The sequence below is a fragment of the Saccostrea cucullata genome, unplaced genomic scaffold (genome assembly GCF_032062105.1).
Source record: "Saccostrea cucullata isolate Sc308-1 unplaced genomic scaffold, CSIRO_AGI_Scuc_v1 ctg21076, whole genome shotgun sequence".
NCBI lineage: Eukaryota > Metazoa > Mollusca > Bivalvia > Ostreida > Ostreidae > Saccostrea > Saccostrea cuccullata.
In genome coordinates this window covers 1-7,301 of record NW_026936723.1, presented here as the reverse complement: position 1 = coordinate 7,301, position 7,301 = coordinate 1, and the positions used below count along the sequence as shown (strand labels likewise).

The 7,301-nt window shown below is 33.1% G+C and overlaps 1 long non-coding RNA gene across 1 annotated transcript; it reads left to right on the top strand.

Annotated features, from left to right (window-relative positions):
* The first annotated feature begins 1,019 nt into the window (after positions 1-1,019).
* On the top strand, positions 1,020-1,692 carry LOC134246337 (uncharacterized). Its single transcript, XR_009987618.1, has 2 exons — positions 1,020-1,124; positions 1,277-1,692. It is a non-coding gene; the product is annotated as an uncharacterized LOC134246337 (long non-coding RNA).
* The last annotated feature ends 5,609 nt before the right edge of the window (positions 1,693-7,301 follow it).

The window sequence follows — 7,301 nt, the reverse complement described above, 5'->3', positions numbered from 1 at the left end:
CCAAAATTAAAAATTTCAATTTTTGCACTGTAAATTTCAATCTAATTAAAATTAGATCTTTACGCCCCAGTTTGATCGCTACACAAAGCGATCAAACTGGAGCGGATCAAAGATCTAATTTTAATTAGATTGTGTAAATTTATAGCCCATTTAGGATATTATATCCCAAACGGACTATTATATCCCATTTGGGCAATTGGTCCCAACCTGTTAAACAGTCCATATAGAGCTTCTTTTGCAGGTCCAGCACATTCTCTTGATTAAGCTATATTGCTTGCTTTAGCTATTAAGCTTTATTAAGCTATCAAAAATAGCTTGATAAAGCTATGTATTTGCAGTTTTTCACAAAAACGTTTTTTTGCAAGAAATAAACAAAAAGTCCCAAGGACTTGACTATTCATATAATTTATATGTGCCAGTATAAACTATCAATATACAACCTAAATCAAAGAAAGTTTGAACATTGCAGCTGTTGAATACTAAAGGCAAAAGATGAATTTCCATTGTTTGAGTAACTGTACAGTGTACATTACTTTGTGCGCAGTTAGGCGTGGGTAAGTATGATTGCTTTTCATTGTGCTGAACTGTTTTCAATCATTTATCCTGTTGACCATAACTGACCTCATTTATAATTTCATTTAAGAGATTACTGTGTGGTCACTCATTAATAACCTCAAAACTTTTAAAACTTTGAGTACAAAGTCTCTCAAGGCAATGCAATATGGTGAGTGATTTTTACAAGTATTGTATTCAGAAGAGTTCTAAGTTTAATATTTCCACTGCACCAAGGCGGGACTTTTGGCATGGTTTTAGAAAATAACACACTTGCCATTGAGTTGTGAAAAAAATGTTATAAAATAGCTTATTTAAGCTATTCTGAATAGCTTAATAATGCTATACAGCTAAATCAAGCTGTATAGCTTAATCAAGAGATTATGGCGGACTTGTTTAGCTTAATCTTTCAATTGTTATGTTTGCTTCACTTGATATAATATGCAAGTTTGAAACGTTTAAAGGACATAATGTACTGTTAATTTTTTCAGACAACAATACTTCAATGAATCTAATGACAAGATTACACATCGAACATGATATGGAACATGTATTTAAAACAGTAAAAAAAGGTAATTTTAATTATACAAATTTGCAAAAAGTACTTTAAAAATTGATATCATTTATAAGACTTTATCAGTTAAGCATTTCATCTATTTATATTTAAAGATACAGTAGAAAAAAGACATTATAGTTATATAATATATCTTCATATTTTTATTAGATATGCATGAACAAAGGTTGAAGCAACTAAGACAGAAACTAAAGACATTAGAAGAAGATGACTGGAGGTATCCCCCTGTGGAGAAGTTGATTGGTCTTCATTGACAGACATGTGTATAAAAAATAGTAAATATGTACAAACAAAGCAAAAATTCAGAAACAAATAGAATTACAAAATCCTGCCAAGAAGACTTCATTTTGTTCAGCTGGGAGTGTCACAGAGCTGTGGAGTGGTTTCAGTTTATTAGAGTTTAAAAGAAATAAGAAATAAAATTCATAGACTCTCGATTAGTTCACCAGTATGAATATGTGCACTGTTATTCACTTCTTTTTGTTGTACAGGAGTAATGATGTGAATGGGAGTTAGAGTACTTGTATTAAACTATATTTTTATTTAAATAAACATGCTTTTTTTTTTATACCCCCCGCAAACGAAGTTTGGGGGGGTATATAGGAATCACCTTGTCCGTCTGTCCGTCTGTCTGTCTGTCCGTCTGTCTGTCCGTCCGTCTGTCCGTCCGTCCGTCTGTCCATCTGTCTGTGCAATCGTGTCCGGTCCATATCTTTCTTACAGAGGGACATTAGAATCTACTACTCCACACTATGATTGCTCATGACCTAAGGGTGTGTCATGACCTTGACCCAAGGTCATTCGGGGAAGTTCAAGGTCACTGGAAGAAAAATTTCATAATTCGTGTCCGGTCCATATCTTTCTTATGGATAAACTTGGTAGGTTCTCATTTCACACAAAGATTGCCCATGACCCAAGGGTGTGTCATGACCTTGACCCAAGGTCATTTGGGAAAGTTCAAGGTCACTGGAAGAAAATTTTCATAAATCATGTTTAATACATATCTTTTATAGATAAACTTGGTAGGTTCTCATTTTACACAAAGATTGCCCATAACCCAAGGATGTGTCATGACCTTGACCCAAGGTCATTTGGTAAAGTTCAAGGTCACTGGAAGAAAATTATTTATATTCCCTGTCCAGTCCATATTTTTCTTATAGATAAACTTGGTAGGTTCTCATTTTACACAAAGATTGCCCATGACTCAAGGGTGTGTCATGACCTTGACCCAAGGTCATTTGGGAAAGTTCAAGGTCACTGGAAGAAAATTATTTATATTCCCTGTCCGGGCCATATTTTTCTTATGGATAAACTTGGTAGGTTCTCATTTCACACAAAGATTGCCCATGACCCAAGGGTGTGTCATGACCTTGACCCAAGGTCATATAGGGAAGTTCAAGGTCACTGGAAGAAAAATTTCATAATTTGTGTCCGGTCCATATCTTTCTTATGGATAAACTTGGTAGGTTCTCATTTCACACAAAGATTGCCCATGACCCAAGGGTGTGTCATGACCTTGACCCAAGATCATTTGGAGAAGTTCAAGGTCACTGGTAGAAAAATTTCAGAATTCGTGTCCGGTCCACATCTTTCTTATGCATAGACTTTGTAGGTTCTCATTTCACACAAAGATTGCCCATGACCCAAGGGTGTGTCATGACCTTGACCCAAGGTAATTTGGGGAAGTTCAAGGTGACTGGTAGAAAAATTTCATAATTCGTGTCTGGTCCATATCTTTCTTATGGATAAACTTGGTAGGTTCTCATTTCACTGAAAGATTGCCCATGACCCAAGGGTGTGTCATGACCTTGACCCAGGTTATTTGGGGAAGTTCAAGGTCACTGGAATAAGAATTTCATAATTTGTTTTTGATACATATCTTTATTATGGAAAAACTGACTTCTGAAAAACCCAGCGGGGGGTATTTTGTCCCATTTGGACAGTTCTATTTTTTTTTTGTATTGAAAAAGAAAGTATTTTAGTCTACTTCACTGCAACTGACCAATTTTACAATATATGTATATTAAGAATGGTCTTTCCTTTTATACATCAGAAAGTGATTTTAAGGTCAGACTACATATACATAGCATATTTTATTTATAGATAATGTTAATTATGAGTATTATAAATAAAAATACAAATATTTTATTGGCACCAACACAATTACAGTAATTGGTAAAGGCCCATAGAAAAAATAGTGATAAGCATGAAAATACAGTAGAACACAACTAGAATACAAACAATTGGTGTAGCAAATTATGTATTATACTCATAAAATACTATATAAATACATACATATGATTCAGTTCAATGTAGTTACTCATTTATAGCTAAAATATTTTTTCTTATATCAGATATTTGATATAAAAATTATGAGAATATTTTAAGAACCTTTTTAGAAAATAAGCAAATTTCAAGTGTTGTAGGAGTTGTCTTTCTTTTTACATATACCTTGATTCTTTATTTTTAAGGGACTTGGAACTTAAAGGGGCATGGACACAGTTTCAACTGAATTTTTAAAACCAATTTTTATGTTTAAAATTTATAACTAGGGCATCATCTAATGATAAGCAAAAATTTGAACATCATGTGTCAATAAAGGAGATGCTAAATTTAGAAATTTTAGCTGAAACTGTCCATGCCCCTTTAAGTTTATTTTTTCTCAAAGTCATGACATATACACCGTGTATATCCCAACATACGGGGTGTATACGATGTTGTGCGCGGGGTGTATGCTTCCGAAGCGAGAGAAAGGGGGTCAATGTAGGTTCTTTGTCCATTTTCTCAACTTACAATATTTTTCGCCAGAAAGCATATGTCTACGGAAGAAAGCATTATCTAAGGAACTTACAAGATGGATACCTATGAATCCACTGGAAACCTTCTAGTTTTATCAAACACCTCAACACAATTCCGAGGATCGGAGCAAGATTGATGCTACACTGTGTTTATCATCAAATATCAGAAGAAAGCTTTGCTTTCCTCATCCTCACTTTTATATTATTATTAAATACATGTTTACTATATAAACGTTTGTACAAATTGTCTGTAAATAAAACAGTTCGTATATAAAGATATTGACGAAAAATCAATGTTGTGTCCGGGGTGTATGCAACATGTTGTACGCGGGGTGTATACCCCATATTTTTCTTAGGATTGTTAGTGCGAAGTATCTATGGAAATATTATTTACACAGGTTTATAAGCGACAGGTAGTGTTGATAAAAGACCTTAATACTAATGCCAAACCAAAAGGCAAAGTCCATAAACATACTGAAGTATGAAACAAATTAACTAATTTAAAAAAATCAAAAGAATAAAAAAAAATTAAAAGTAAACTATCATATTCAAACATAATAGCCGCTAAATGTGCAAGGAGCGATTGTTATCTGATTTCATGCTACAGTGTAGATGGTGCAATGGTCTAAATCTACGTAATCATATAATATCTAATCTCGAGCTCTCCAACCCCCCCCCCCCCCCCCTCCCTGCTTGGAGGACACTTTGTCCTTTCTTCGGATCATTTTAATCTAAATATTTCGCCTGTTAAAAATATAATAGAAACACTACATGAATGGTGTATTATGCATAAATCTCTTTTTTTGTTTCTGCAAATTTTATTTCATCAATACATGTATTCTTAAGCATTTATGACAGTGATGTAGAATCATTTTTTGTAGGGGGGATACCTGAAAAAAAAAACCCTGACATAAGTTGACTAGCTAAAAAAAGGGGGGTTATCAAACTCATTTATTTTAGAGTGGGTTGAAGGTCGCATCTTTTCATTAACAATTCTCCTTTTTTTTTTACTTAAACATATTACATAATCATTGTTCGACAATGCTGCAACAAAAAAGGGGGGCAATTTGAATTTCGATGAACATTTTCTGGTAAAAGTTGTGTCTAGAACAAAAGGGGGTGGGGGTGATACTAGTGTTAGTATGATATATTAAATTAATTTTCCTTTCAATTTTTGCAATATGTGGACTCAATATGTGGACTCAATTTTCCTTGTCTGAAAAGAATTCATATATCACAAATCACAATAAACAATTTGACTCAGTGATAAATTGTATTTGCTGACAAGGTTATTGGATCGACCATAGAACTTACGAAATGATGACTTTAAACGAGACTGCTGATATTCTTGTTTCATCAACTTGCTTGTGAATAATTTACCTCGATTTAATAATTATTCATACGTAGAGCATGCTCTTGCGCATCGAATCAACTGAGATATATGCACTCCGTATGTAGTATCATTTAATAAATGTTGAAAAAGGTTAAACAGAAATTACAAGAAAATGTTAAATGTTCAAAATGATGCATGAGTGAAGCATTTATTAAGGAATACAGTTAAACAAAGCACCCTGTACATTTACTTCCATGTGCATGCAACGCCAAAAGTGCGATGAACATGTATCAATTTTTTTCCCAGTAAATCGAATTCATGAACCTGAAGTTGTGCTATTACAAAACTGGTGAATTAGAAAATAAATACAACTTTCACAAAAGTCAATTGTTAAGAATTTTTTTTAATGATATTTCAGATAATGATACTATAGAGTAAAGAGAGGGGTATACACCCCACGTACAACATGTTGCATACACCCCGGACACAACATTGATTTTTCGTCAATTTCTTTATATACGAACTGTTTTATTTTCAGACAATTTGTGCAAACGTTTATATAGTAAACATGCATTAAACAATAGTATAAAAGTAATGATAAAGCAAAGCTTTCTTCTAATATTTGATCATAAACACAGTGTAGCGTCAATCTTGCTCCTATCCTCGAAATTGTGTTGAGGTGTTTGATAAAACTAGAAGGTATCCAGTAGATTCATTGGTATCCATATACTCCTTAGATAATGCTCTCTTCCGTAGGCATATGCTCTCTGGCGAACAATATCCGTAAGTTGAGAAAATGGACAAAGAACCTACATTGACCCTCTTTCTCTCGCTTCGGAAGCTTACACCCCGCGCACAACATAGTATACACCCCGCATGTTGGGATATACACGGTGATATATATATAATGCTATAACATTTCACACAGAAATATAATAAAAAAAAACTTATTTTAATATCTGCAAACTATTTAAACAACAAATTTTGGTCTGTCTTTGATCGGCACATCCTTGCACTGTCACAAAGTAAACTTTCTCCTTTAATAATGCGAGACAAAGGTACAGTAGAAACTGTGTTGTGTTTTAATGAAAAAAAATATAACTATAATCCAGAAATTCAGAGTAGAAAATTAACTCACCAGTATTGTCAGTCGGTGCTCAGTGATGTCTGCAGAGTTTAACAAATTGAACACAACCGATGAAATGTAAACATTAACAATAACAGATCTTCTGCCCTGTTTATAACAAGAATAGATATGGGTTACCCCATATCCAAAGATATTCGACTGTTAGATTTAATATGTTTAACAGTGTTTATAATGACGTTAATAAAAAATCAAAGTACTGAAAGCACTGTTACGAGTTGATGGTACTGATATCAAATTGGGTTATGTGACATACATAAAATATGACCATGCAATATTGTAATGCTTTTGCAAGTTTTAAAACAATATCTCTTTTTTAAGAAATCGTTTGAGAAATAAGCCTTAACTTTACCTTTTCTCTCATGTACTACTTAGACGTGTAATTTTTTGCATCTAATTTAATGAATCATAAAACAAACCTTGATATATGAGAAACAGATAATTAAATTGTAGTACTTTGAGTAAAGTGCTTAAATATAAAAGAATAACGATTCAGCTTGCATTGAAGTGGTTTATTTATCAAAAATATTGAAGAGCACCAACAATGTAAGGGTCAAATAGCACAGTTTTGGACAGTTGTCATCTTTTAAAAGAAGTAGAATATACAAAATTGACTAGAAATTTAAAGCATGAAAATAATGGCACACCTGTTGTAAAATCAATAATATTTCATATAAGAAAAGTTAAGCCACAAAAACAAAAATGGTTAACTTTTGTACATAGTACCGGTAATTGAATGTAACACTTTAATCCACAGCAGTAATTATCAAGTACGGAACTAATTTATACAAACACTTTAATGCAAGATGTTAATATTATTGATTCTGGTTCCCCCTTGTATATATAATTCATAAGAATTACAGAGTTTCCCCTCCACCATGTTCTCTTTTGTCATGTCAT